This window comes from Chaetura pelagica, unplaced genomic scaffold (assembly GCF_000747805.2).
Source record: "Chaetura pelagica isolate M959 unplaced genomic scaffold, ChaPel_1.0 scaffold191, whole genome shotgun sequence".
NCBI classification, from domain to species: domain Eukaryota; kingdom Metazoa; phylum Chordata; class Aves; order Apodiformes; family Apodidae; genus Chaetura; species Chaetura pelagica.
This window is the reverse complement of record NW_009952440.1, coordinates 2,355,066-2,368,529: the sequence shown is the minus strand read 5'-3', so window position 1 is coordinate 2,368,529 and position 13,464 is coordinate 2,355,066. Positions and strand designations below refer to the sequence as shown.

The window sequence follows — 13,464 nt, the reverse complement described above, 5'->3', positions numbered from 1 at the left end:
AGCCCCCGCCGTCGGGGCGCCCGGGCCGCCCCTCCCCGGGAGGAGTAAGGTCCGTGACCGGTCCCCAGCCCCGTCCAGCAGTGCAGAGCTGGTCCTGGAACGCTCCAAAGAGCAGAGGGAGCTTGAGAAAGTGGCAAGGCCGTCGGGTTCCCCATCCCGCCCAATGACTCTTCCTTCATCCTCGAGTCTTTTTTAGTTCTCCTCCCGGTGTCTTGCACACTTTGATTTCCCCAGGTTGCTTGGGGAACGGCATTTCACAGAGCCTGGTGTCACCCTGATGTCAGTGCCTCTGCGATGCAGCTACACAGTTCCACCCAAAGTCAGCAGATGGAGGGTCTGCAGGGCCAAAACAGCGCGGGGGGACCCTAAAGGACTCACTGACCCTGTCCCTGGGCACCTGTGGAGCTGCTGCCTCTCTCAGCAAGGCTGTGAGGGGTAACATACTCTTGGCTCTCCCTTGGGACCCCTTCCTAGAGCTGGGCTGGTAGCTGGGAGGTGGGGGTGAGCGTGTGCCCTGATTTGGGTTGGACTCGGTGATCCCAAGGGTCTTCTCCAGACCTGGGGGGCTCTGTGATTCCATGATTTCAGCAGCAGCCCGGCAGGTGTTGCAGAGCTGATAATGGCAAAGGGGTGCTGGAGGCTAAGGTGGGATGGGTTCCTGTGAGGGATGGTGGCTCAGAAGGTGTGAACTGCCAGGTTCCCTCTCCAGGAGGCTGATCACCCTGACATGTGTCAGTGGTGAAATGCTCTCTGTGTCCATTGCATAACTGTGAAGGGCACTGTAGTTGTTCAAAAGTAGGTAGAGATTGGGTATCTTAACCACATGCTTTCCTCACATCAATTCTTGGTCTTAGTTGCTGCCTGGTTGAAATTAGTTTGCATCTGCTCCTGGTATGCCTGTGTGCATACCAAGAGAAATGGAATAGGTGTCAAACTAGATTGGAAAAGTTCGGGTAGCTGCAAGGAAGGTGGTTTGGAGCTGGTGGCAGGTGTTTCCTGCTGGTTGCCAGAAGGGGACACAGACCCCAGTCGGCTCCTGAAAACCAGCACATCCCTGAGTGTGGTAACTCGGTGAGGAAACCTGGGAACCTTGCCTTCAGTTTGTGCTTCTTTGCCCGTTTAGAGCAAATACTGGTGAGGCTTAAGCAGCCGTTTGAGATGGCACATAGTTAAAGCCAGTGAACTTTGGGAAGTTGGTACAGTTGTAGGTTTGTAATAGTCATTGGTCACATTCTTGCCTGTTGCTTTGAGGCATGTTTTCTGTAGGCATTGATAAATGAAATATGGGAGGATTCCTTAGAATAAACACAAATAAATAAATTAAACACGAATATTTCTCTATCTGCTTTACATTGTACACTTGCTCATCAGCAGTGTTGTTAAACTGTGGCTTGACTGAGAGCACTGTGTGACAACAATGCCTTTCTCCGGGAATGTTAACTTGTGCTTCACTAGTGATGAAATCTGTGTTGTTTGTACTTACACTTAGTGGTGCAGAGACAAAATAATTACAGGGGCTGAAGCTGAATTTTGCTTTGCATTAAGCATCAGCCATGTCAATGATTTTAACAATAGAAGACTGCTATTAAAGAGGCATAACAACACTTCAGGGTTTTTTTTGGCATGCTAGTTTTCAGGGCAGACCATCTGAAAATGACTTTCCACTCACCTTTTGCTTGGTACAGGATAACACTTTTAAGTGTTAGTAGTTTTTTAAGATGTTTACTCATTAAAATGCAGACTCGTTTGTGTATTAATATAGATGCAAACTTTTGCTAAGGAAGCTCCCCCAGTGACTAAAACTGATTGTTCACAAGAAAAAAAAAATAGATACTTGAAAATTACACAGTTCTTCTTTCTTCAGAAAATGTGCTCCTGTTTTTATAGGTGTAAAGTAATAAACTGTGAACCTTCATTTTATTAGCAGAGGAAGGCAAAGTTATTTTAATCAGTTGATAATGAAAATTCAGTGCTGTATATGTTAACTACTGGCAGCATAAAAATACTGCCTAGATTTAATTTGCTTTGATTTAACCACACAACTGTGTTAGTGGAATGAAAGAAAAGCACTATCCCGGTTTTGGAAGAATCAAATCACTCTTATCTGAAAGAGAGAGAAGGAAAAAAATAATTTCTTTTAGTTTGGGTTTTACTTACCTAGGTAATTTAGACAGTAGAGTCCTATGTACTGTAGAATTATAGAAATGAGGGAGAGGAGGAAGAACTAATCACATGAGAGAGCTTCATCAGCATCCTTTGAGTGGGTATTTGAAAAAGCAGTGCATTTTCTTGAAGTTATATAACTGAAGATTATGGAAAATGCATGCAGAACAAATAGATGCTGTTTTCTTTAGCTTGCAGGTCCTTTTAATTTTAGTTGGAGTTGCTTAGGGATTGCTTTTCACCTCATGTGCCAGGTAAGAACTGTGCTGAGAAGCTGTCAGAGAGTTCAGGGAGGGAGAGTTTTGGAGCTGCAGTTGCCTATAGAGGAGATTGCATTTCGGTCAACAGATGTTTAGGTGTGGGCAGCTTCCCAACAAGTCCAGCAGCTGAGTGGTTGGACATCTACGATCTCCTGGTGTTGCTGTGCCCTTCCAGCAGTCCATCATAAGGAAACATTAAAGCACAACAGCAGCTGTGCCACTGTTTTGCAGAAGATGCCAAATGCTTTCGTAAAATTTGCTGTAATAGTAAAGTATTAAGAGCTTGAAAAAACTTGCTGTGACAGAATGCACTTTTATTTTTCTCTTTTCCATTAAGATATTGGTATCATTTTTTTCATTCAGAAGCTTCAAAGAAAATTCTTGTAAAATACAGCACCTTTCTTAATGTTAACAAACTGCATAATGTATGAATCAGTTGATACTTTGGGAGTAGATCACCAAATTGAGTATGTTGCAGATCCTAAATTATTTGTAGGGGGAGATCTTTCTTTTTTTAGAAAAGTGTTTTGATCTCTCTCAGATTTCAGAAGTTTCTGTAAATGCCAAACAGGTGTGGCTATGCACTCTGATTTCTCATTTCAGGAAAAAAAAAAAAAAAAGTAGATTTATTTGAAGAACAATGAGATGGAAGAAACTGATACTCAAAACAGCAAATAAGGGCATGGAAATACTGCATGTGGAAAGCTTCAGTTCTGATACTAGTTAAACTGCTTCTTCCCCCGGGAACCATAGGATGTAAACAAGTGCAACTCCCAACAAGTCCTCCTCTGTAATGATGACAGACTTGATTAGAATGATTTTCAGCTTTTGTTTCAAAAATGATAGAAAGAGAATGTCTTTGTCTCAGTGCATGGCTAACCTCTTTTAAAAGTAACCTAAAATGCCTGAAAATTGCTGTCTGCAGTGTTTGATAGAAGACTGGCACTTGTTACCCATCACGTTCACAGATTATTTTTTTTTAAGACTACTGGAAGCAAGAGCATAGAGGAATGTAAATATTATTATTATTATTATCTGCATTGGGAGGAGGCCTGTGTGTTTAGTTTCTTTCATAACTGTGGATTGAATACATGGAAATGTTCTGATATGGTTATTAATAACTGTCTTAGTGTCTCTAAGCTTGTAGATGTTATACAATTTGAGCATAGACTATTCTTTGTATCTTGCCTGCAATAATCTTCCTCCCACTTAGCAAAATTAAATGCAGTATTAAGTCGATGTCCCCACAGATTAACAGAATCCAATTATTTGAATTTTTTTCTGCTTGCCGTGGCTCTGTATTTATTTTATAAAGGACATGGTGATTTCACAGTGCTTGAAACCTCTCTGCTTTACATGCATTCCTTGAAGTGATAAGGCAGGCATATGCCACCAACAAGCTTTTGCTGTACCTTTCTGCTGATTTAGTATATATAAAACCTAGCAACAGTGCTAGAGGCATTTTTATTTTTTTAATTTTTTTTTGTTTCCTGAAGATCTAAAAAATTAATAGTTAATGTCCTCACTCTTAGGGAGTGAACAAACCCCCATGTTGCACAGCATCCTATGTCTGTTGAATGTAGTAGATGGATGAGGAGTGGTGTTACCTTTTGCCAGGACAGCTTGCCACCCTCAGGTGTAGCATTGTCCATTAATTTCACTGCTTGCTTGTGGGCAGGTCCCTGGGATGTCCTACTGCAGAGGTCCATCAGAGATGCCCATGTTTTAGAAACTTCCTGCATTATTTAAAAAATGATAGGTAAATTGGTATTCTCAGTATCTGAGAATAAAAAAAAAGAAAATGGTTGGATTTTTTATATATATACTTTTTTTTTTTTGCCTCCAAATGTTATTTTTTTGGGTGGATTACCTTCAACAGGAGGAGTTAATTAAAAAGATGACCACTGGGAAAGTTTTAAGATACTAGTGCTACTGAGATGAGAGTCTTTGTAAAACCTTATCGTGAAAGGGTCTCTGAATGGTTCTTGCATGAAGGCAACTTGGGGCTAACTACCTCTTGTTTACTTTCCTGGGCAATCTCTCTTACCCCGCTGTCATTTGGTCACTGTGTGAGATGATACAGTTTGTGGGCACAAACTTTACTTTACACAAATGCATTGGTTTGAGTTGTTTTGATATGTGTTTCAGCAGTAACTGGAAAACAAGTCACGACATTGTGCTTAAGGAAGCTGCATTGAAGTGGTTGCCTCTGGCTCCTTGTCAGAACAGTGAAAGTGAATTTACAGTGTGATTTCTGGCCTAAGGAAACAGGCAATAAGTAAATAGCAAAGCACAACCGTTACAGTCTCTCCAGGGACTTGACTTTGCTAATTGATGGATGTTTTGTGTTTACCTGCAGTACCTGTAATGAGCACGTTTCAGAGATAAAGAGAAGATTGGAAAATGCAATTGCTGTATTTATCACTATTTTGCAAAAATATCGATATTTAATTCTAACTCTTGAAAATGTAGATTTCTGCTGTAGTGTTATGAAATGGGCTGCTCATAACTATGCAGAAGTGGGAATGTACCCAGCTGAGAAGGAGCTATAGGTAGAACTAGTTTACTTTCGGCATGACTTCTTCTTGAAAGGTTAGTTAAATCCACAGACACATAACTTGGAGAATATTGATGCCTCTGAAGAGTTTAATAGTAAACCTTTTGCTACTTTGACCCACAGAAGTGACTTTGATCAGGAACTGGAGGCTGATCTGCTGCTTTCTGTTCTTGTGTGTCTGTCATGCTTCAGGGCAAAAGGCAACAGAAGACACTGCCTGTGTATCAGACTGAAAAGTAATTAAAAGAACATTGGGTCTGATGGTAATAAGACCAGATCTTGGTGAGACAAAGTATTTTTTAAGAGAAACCACAGGGTGAAGTCTCTAACATTTCTCTGTGAGGTTGTAAGATCCTTAAATATTACAGTATGCTTTAACAGAAGTGCATACTCCCTAATTAAGTTATTGGAAAAATAATTAGATCCCAAGGCAAATGACATTTGGCAAAGGCTTATTTGTGGAGTTGCTGGGAAATCCTTTAGCTAGCAGGTGAAATGTCAGTGAGTGCAAGCCTGGAAGCAGGTTAGAACTAGATTAGAAATCCATCTGAAATCATGAAGACCAAACATGCCACACAAACATGTGGCATGTGTGAATAATGTGTTCCACCTTCTTGTCCTTAAACATCACATGAAGGCTGTGAGAAGTGGCCAGAACCTACATGCAGCAGTGTATGTCACAGCTGTGCTGTGAATATGCAATTTATGTTTAAAATAAAGTATCATGACAGTTTAAAATGAATGCCATTCTTCCACCACTCTTACAGTCAATGCTACTACTTCTGAAATTTTGTCTCCTTTGTTGGCAGAGTTGCATTGATTTTGCTTAATTTGTTTAGTTCCTCAAATGTAAGACAAAATTTGTAGAAAACTGAAAAAGTCTGAGCACAAAAATAGCAAGTCAGTCCCTAATCTACTGAATAATTCTACTCCACTTACTTTAATTTGCCTTTATTTAACTTTTAAAATAGAATTATTTTTAAATTATTCTTCATCATGTAAGCAGAGTGGCAACACATTATGCCTTGTTTTTTTTGGTCACATTCTTCCTCACCATGTATTGGAATAGAAGGTACAGGCAGAGCTGCTTCTATTTCTGTAGTAATATGGCAACATATGATTCTATGATTCTATATATATTCATATATTATGTATTTCAATGTCACAATTGGTAATATAGCAGCATTTTACAAATCTACTTGCTGAGGATTTTCCATCCTAAGAATCTGCTTGTACAATCAAAGCTGATGTCGTGGTTGCTCAGTTTGGCCACAGACATGATAATTACCCGTCTTGCTTTGCCACTTGCAATACATCTGCATTACTGGCGAGTTGGTGCAAGGAGGGAAGGGCTGGGGCACCTTGTGCTGCAGCCTGTTGTGGATCCTGGGGTGTGTGTCCATACTGCACCTTGAGCAACAGTGATGTCCACCGGGAGTGCATGATGCCTCTGTAGAGAGCTGATGGCTGCAGGACTCTCCTGCACTGCAAGCAGGGCACTTCTACACAGTGTCCTACTGCTTGGCTTCCACCTACAGTGGAGCAGATTCACACCAGAAAGAATCCCTTCAGGGCAGGAAATCAGTCACATAGACCTCAGGTGGCTCGTGAGGTCTGAAAATACCAATCCATCACTTGTGGCCGTTCATGGAATTTGGTACTAGCAGTCCAGGCTTCCCTAGACCCAGGACTTCAGTGCAGGTTTGGTACCACGGCTGCTGTGCAATGTGGGGCAACACAAGCTGGTTTTTCAGTGTGAACATTCTGGGCATTCTCACTCTGTTCTTGTTGCGGGTAGGTTTTACCTGCCCTGGAAGCAGCATCGGTATTAGCATGTTGCTTGATTGGCCACAGCAGTTCAGACAGTGTAATCTGCCTGGTCGTGTGCTTGAAGGAAAATGAGATGCCACATAGTACCTAGTGCTGGTTTGGTGGGTTTTTTGGTAGCAGAGGAAGGGCCCCAGGAGTGGCTCCATTAAGAAGCTGAGAAGCTCCCCCTCCTCCAAACCCAGCCAAGGAGCCGTTAGAGGGAGTGTTAAAGTTGCAGGTAGAGGCTGCCTAATATAATCCATAAATATTTGTGGGTATAGTTCACACTCCTTTCTGGAGGATTTCTGGTTACACTTGGGGAAGAAGTTACCAGAAATTACACAGTGAATGAGAAGATAAATGCCACAGCAGGGGAAAAGAGCTTAGACAAAGCAGCACTGACTCTGTGGGAAGCCCAGGCTGGAGCAGCTCCAGGGCTGGTGGGAAGGACTCATGAAGGAGAGGTTCCTGGAGGACTCTCTGCCATGGGAGGGACCCCGTGGGGAAGCAGGGCAGGACTGTAAGGAATCCTTCTTCCTGAGGAGGAAGGAGCAGCAGGAACCACCAGCCTGTGACCTGACTCTAAACCCCATCCCCATCCCCCTGTGCCGCTGGGGGGAAGGAGGGAGAGAAACCGGGAACAAAGGGATTTGGGGCTGGGAAGAAGGGAGGGCTGGGGGTAACATGTGCAAGCCCTGCTCTGTGTATGTCTGTGTCCTGTGTGAGTTTGATGAGTGTGAAATCATTATTTTTCCCCAAAGTGAGTCTGTTTTGCCCAGGATCTTAATGGGTGAAGAACCTCCTTGTCCTTTGTCTCAACCCATGAGCTTTGTCCTCATCCCAGAGTGTGTGTGTGGGGAGCTGAGTGAGTGGCCGTGGGGCTGTTCCTTTGTTGTGGTGTTGGGCCCAAACCATGATATCATTGGCAAGGCAGCCACGAGAGACAAGGAATCACGACATACCTCTTTTCAGTTTTTTCTCTCTACATCAGCCATTACTGATTCTAAGGATTAACTGAGGGACAGGTTTTTTTTTTAACACTTTGTCTCTGCACTGGATGTCTAGGAACATATGCTTATAATCTAGGTTCTGGTGTTTATTTTGATTTACCAGTCTCATAGGTTTTCTTTATGTGTAGATGTATAGATATGTAGATGTATAGAATCAGTATGTGTAGAAGCAGAGGCTTTCCCAATTTAATCCAGCCATTTCAATCTCTCTATTGTATTTTCCATTTGTTGAGAACTGATTTTTATTAGCAGGTGTTTATAAACTCCCAATTCTGAACTGTATTGTCCTAAGCAATTTTCCTTCTACTGTTCTACAGTCTGTGGAAGTCTGTTATTGTGGCAGCTCCAATCAGTTCCACTACTTACTTGGATTTTGTTTTCAGAGTTAAATGCTGTAGCTATCAAAGAGAATCTGGGGTTGTGCTGTGTCTCCTTCATAGTTCTCTGTCTTCTTGTGGCAATGTGGAACAGTGACTTCCATCCATTTTTTGCTTTTTGAGTTTTTCGCTGTGCTATAATTGCTGAGAAACTGAAATTATCTGCTGCTTAATCCTTCTGCAGCTTTGACCTAGCATGGTTCAGGTTTCTAAATTATTGCAAGGTTTCCATTGCACTACAGTACATCTTTGCAATCCTTTGAACTTGGTGAGCTAATTATATTACCTTTTAAAAAATGTTGTGCCTTATTTAGCCTTCTCTGAATAAATTATAAGCTTTGTCTGCATACTGGCAGTAGTGGGATGTAGGGTGGGAAGCTGCTCATGCAACTTCAAGTGCCTCATACAAGTATGTCCTGTGGCACAGTCAGTGCAGTCTAGAGAACTGGTTAACCCATCCTAAATTAAGTGTCTACATTCATTAAACTGAGCAGACCCCACTGACTGTAATGACTAAACCTCAGTCAGTTGTTGAACTTGGACCTCTGACTCACATGTGTCCCTGGCCCCTCAAAGAACATGTCCTGCTGCTGTCATGGGGAGTATCTATTGGTTTTTCATCTGGTGAACCATGAGGTTTGAGTGTTCTGGCTGTAGACAAAGTTCTGAAATCTCCCGTGTTGGGTCCTGAAAGATAGTAAGTTACTGGTTTATTTTGTTTGGTGTTTTAGATGTATGCTTGATCCTCATATATTTTTAGAAAGTTTATGATGATTGCAGATGACAGCTGGTTCTTTTTCTTTCTGCTTTCTGTTCACTTCTTCTCCCTTACACAAGATGCTTTTTCTGTTTCAGCAAATGCCAGAAATTTTATATTGTTCTCTGGAATTATGTAGAATTTGTTCAATAGCTTTGACAGATTTTCACTGGTGGCCCCCAGAATGAAATCAGGAATTTCTTTTTAACCCCATGCATGCATGGACTCTTCAGCATGACAAGAAAATTGCAGCCTTCTTTTGCAGTAATTCCCTTCAATTTGGCGCTCATAGAACAATTCTAGAGAAATAAGAAAAATGCATCTTCCTAATAAACCTGTTGGGGAGAATTTAAGATTTATGGGCTACCTGTTAAGCCTCTCTTAAGAGAAAGGTGGAATAAAAATGACAGAAGAGTGGAGAGATCCAGCATTGATATCCACATGTTCAAGTGAAGGGAAGAAGAGTATTAATGGCACTGAGGTGATAGTACTGCTATTGCATCTGGGAGCATCATAGATATTCTTACCTGTTCCTAGGGCTTGATGGAGCATTGGGCAAATTGAGGGCTCCTGGGAAGGAACTCAGCTTTATTATGTGTAGTTTACTGTGTATATTTGTTGTCTTTGTAACTGTGAGGTCTTTTGCCCCAAGCGGTGTGTGATGAGTGAAGGGAACACCAGCTGTGCTGGGGAACAGTGACAGGGAGCAGACCCTCATTAACTGGTGCTTCCAGCCTTCAGAATGCAGGAATCTCTTTTTTTGTGTGTGTGTTTGTGTGACAGCAGATGCAAGGTGTGATGCCAGCTGTAGAGGTACCTGCCTGCTCCTTCTCGTGGCTATTGCACAGTGGGAATCTAGCCAGCCACTGCTGTCATGGTGCCAGCTCAGGACCCAGGAGTTCCTTACAAGTATTAGTGCATGTTTGTGCACATTTTCTGTACCTTTTGCTTTTCTGTGAAGTCCAAGGAGCTGTGTGTGCACAGCATGTGTGAACAGGCTGCACGGATGCAGGATCAAGTGCCCAGCAGTCAAAAGGATGGAGCTGAGGCTTCTTGAGCAGACCAGAATGCTTTCTTCTGTGTTGTGCTCTGGAGTTTCAGGAGATCTGTTTATTTCCTGGGACTTCTTTCTCATATGGTATTCAGAAGAAGAATTGCAATTAATGTCCTCAAAGGGGTAATTTTCTGCAGGGCTTTCCTGTTTGTCCCTCTTGCTCAGAGCATTTGCAGTACAAGAGGCATGAGGCTGCAGGAAGAGAAAGATGATTTTATGGTAAAATAAGACCACCATATGTAGGGAATGGATTCTGTCTTTTGCCTAGGAACCCTGTGAAAAATTGCACAAATCACATTCATGAGGTGTTTTACAGCAATTAATCGTTCCTTGTTTTGGGGACCTGACTTGGCATGAGAGCCCAGTACACAAAGGTAGAACTGATTTCTATGAAAGCAGTGATTAGAACAAGTAAAAGTGCCACTGAAACACCAAAGGTTGATGGTTTTTCAGATCAGGCATCGGAATTGAGTTGCATCTGAAACTGCTGTGTTTTGTGCTGAACATATTTGCAGTAATTCCATATTGCCCCTGGGCTATTGTGAAAATAAATGCATTAATTCTAAGGAAGCATCTGAATGATGTAACGAGAAATGTCATAGGATGTAATGTAAAAAGTTTCTGAACTCTGCTGATCAGTGTGCAATGGCTAAAGCAGGGAGATGTGCACTTAATAATTAAGATAAAGCAAAATAAGAAGTTATGTCTCACATGTGGTAACTGAACTAGGATCTCCTCAAGGAAGAATCATGATAAAGGACTGTGATCATTATGTTTGCACACATGAGGCTAAATTAACAACGCACAAGGGAGCCTCAAAACCACCCCCCCCAAAAAAAAAAGCCAACACCAAAAACTAAACAAGAAACCAACAGTGTGAAACTGAGGTACAAATACTTGTAGAAAAACACTTTTTCACCCACGTGATTTTATTATGGAAACACCCAAACAGGGACAATTAATTTTGGTGCAGATTTGTTACTGTAGTAGGTGTGTGCTTGCAGGCCTCTGGAGTAGGTTTTTTTTCTTGTATTTTTGCTGCCTGCTGCAGATGGAAGTTTCGTAAGTGCATTATTTGGGGGCCTGAGGGGAAGCCAAGCTAGCTGGTGTCCAGTGTTATATGGTCCAGAATGTGCAGCGACCTGAGAGAGCTCCATCATCAGCAGTATGAAAATTGCTGTGGACCCACACAAAAGTCATGTCTGCACCATGTATACTAGTACTAAAATGCTTTAAGGAGAGATAACTCTTCCCTGAACGCTGCGCTGCATTCTTGTAGCTTAGCAGCGGATAGCCTGGCTGCCTGCCAGCCAAGTGAACCAAGTCAAGGCAGCCACTCAGATGTGCTTGACAATGCAGGACGATGCCAAGTGGTTCCATGCAAAATAAATAAATAATTTTACCTTTCACAGAATGGGGAGTGGGGGGAAGGAAAAAGGAAAAAAAAAAAATAATTAAAAAGAAATTACCTAAATTACCTTCCCAGCTCTGATTTTAAATGGGTTTTCTTAAAGCTCACTGACTTCCTGCAAATAGCACTTTGAGGTTTTTGTTTTATTTTTGCTTTTTTGAAGGCGTCTCGTGCATGACCTGCTCACAGGTTGGGCAACACAGAGCAGAAGAATGGTTATTTGGGTCGGGTGCGTCCTGGGTGCATTTGCATCCTGGGCCCCTCACTCCCTGCGTCCTCCTGGTGAATTAGTTTCTTGACTGCCTTACTTCTGCAGTAGTAAAACAAGCCTAATAGTGCTTCCCATATGCCAGCATATGGATAACACCATCTGCATTGGGATATTTGTTTATCCTTGTGGTATTTTAGGGTGTTCATCTGCAGCCTGATGGGTGAAAGCAGAAGTGGTCTAGTTAGGCATAAGGTGTAACGTGCGTGTTTCTGCACACAGGAAAGGCACGTGGTGAGACCTGAGAAGTGCCTAATCCTGAAACCTACAGCTAGGGTGTTTCTTGACTTTATCTATGACTTTATTTTCCTCTGCCACTGGCATCTCTTGGATACACCTTCCAGATTTGTCCTTTCAGGCAAAACACTCTCACTGGTCCCGTTAACCTCAATTGTGGAATTTTCTGTTTCAGGCAGTTCAGTTTGGATGTACTTAGCTGAAACTGGAAAGTTTCTTTCTCACTTTTTTTTTTCTTTTTTTTTTTCTTTTTCTTTTGGTGGATAAGTTATTTGTAATCACAGCAGGTCCTCTTAATACAACTTTATGCCAGAAAGTTGTTTCTTCTCTGTCAAGACTGAACGATTTTTGTAATCACTGAAATTCAGTGCTAGGCTCCTATTATATGGTTGTACACAGGTTTGATTCATCTTTCTTTTGTCCTCCTCTTTGAGTCTTTCCTGTCAGTGTTTGCTTTGCCTTGTGTAAATTTCAAACTGCTTGTTTTGTTTTGTCTTTCTGGTCTGTTTCTGCCCCACAACTACTAATGCGTTGCTTCTCAATTCCCTGGTGTGAGTTATGCTGGGAAGGCTGTATGAGTTTGCTTAGTCTCTCTGCTCCTCTCATTCAGATCATACTAGAACATGACTCAATGTGCTAGCAAGAGAGAAAACACATGAGCAAAACCAAGTACCTGTCTAAGGCTTACCTCATCATTTGTGTCCTTTCTCACGGCCTCTCAAATGCATTGTTTCCTACTTGTGCAACTGCTTCAGTATCTTCCAGGGCAAAAACATTTCATATCTTGGCCTGCTGAGGGATCACAGAATGGTTTGGGTTGGATGAGACCTTAAAGATTATCTAGCTTCAACCCTTCTGCATTGGCAGGGACATCTCGTGCTAGATCAGGTTGCTCAGAGCCCCACACAACCTGGCTTTGAGCACTTCCAGGGATGGGGCTTCCACAACTTCCCTGAACAATCTGTTCCAGTGTCTCACCACCCTCATAGTGAATAATTTTCTCCTAATGTCCAATCTAATTCTCCCCTCTTCCAGTTCTAATCCATTACCTGTCATCCTCTCACTACATGCCCTAGTGAACATCCCCACCCCAGCTTTCCTGTGGCCTCTTCAGGTACTAGAAGGTGCTGTAAAGTCTCTATGGAGCTTTCTCTTCTCCAGACCGAACACCCCCAATTCTCTCAGCCTGTCTCCAGAGCAGAGCTGCTTCAGCCTTGGATCATCTTTCTGGCCTCCTCTAGACTCTTTCCAGGAGCTCCATGTCCTTCTTATGTTGGGGTCTCCAAAACTGGATACAGCACTGCAGGTGGGGTCTCATCAGAGTGGGGCAGAGGAGGAGAATCCTCTCCCTTGACCTACTGGCAACACTTCTTTTGATGCAGCCCAGGACATGGTGGGTTTTCTCGGCTGCAAGAACACATTGCCAGCTCTTGTTGAGCATCTTATCCACCATCACCCCCCCAAGTCCTTCTCCTCAGGGCTGTTCTCAACCCGTACTCTGCCCACCCTGTCTTTGTGCTTGGGCTTGCCCAACCCAGGTGCAGGACCTTGCACTTGGCCT

General features: G+C 42.6%; 1 protein-coding gene across 1 annotated transcript in view; it reads left to right on the top strand.

The window, feature by feature from the left end:
* RASGRF2 (Ras protein-specific guanine nucleotide-releasing factor 2) overlaps positions 1-13,464 on the top strand; it is a gene marked incomplete at its 5' end in the record, with an annotated part of 128,110 nt that overhangs the window by 374 nt on the left and 114,272 nt on the right. The window lies entirely within an intron of this gene.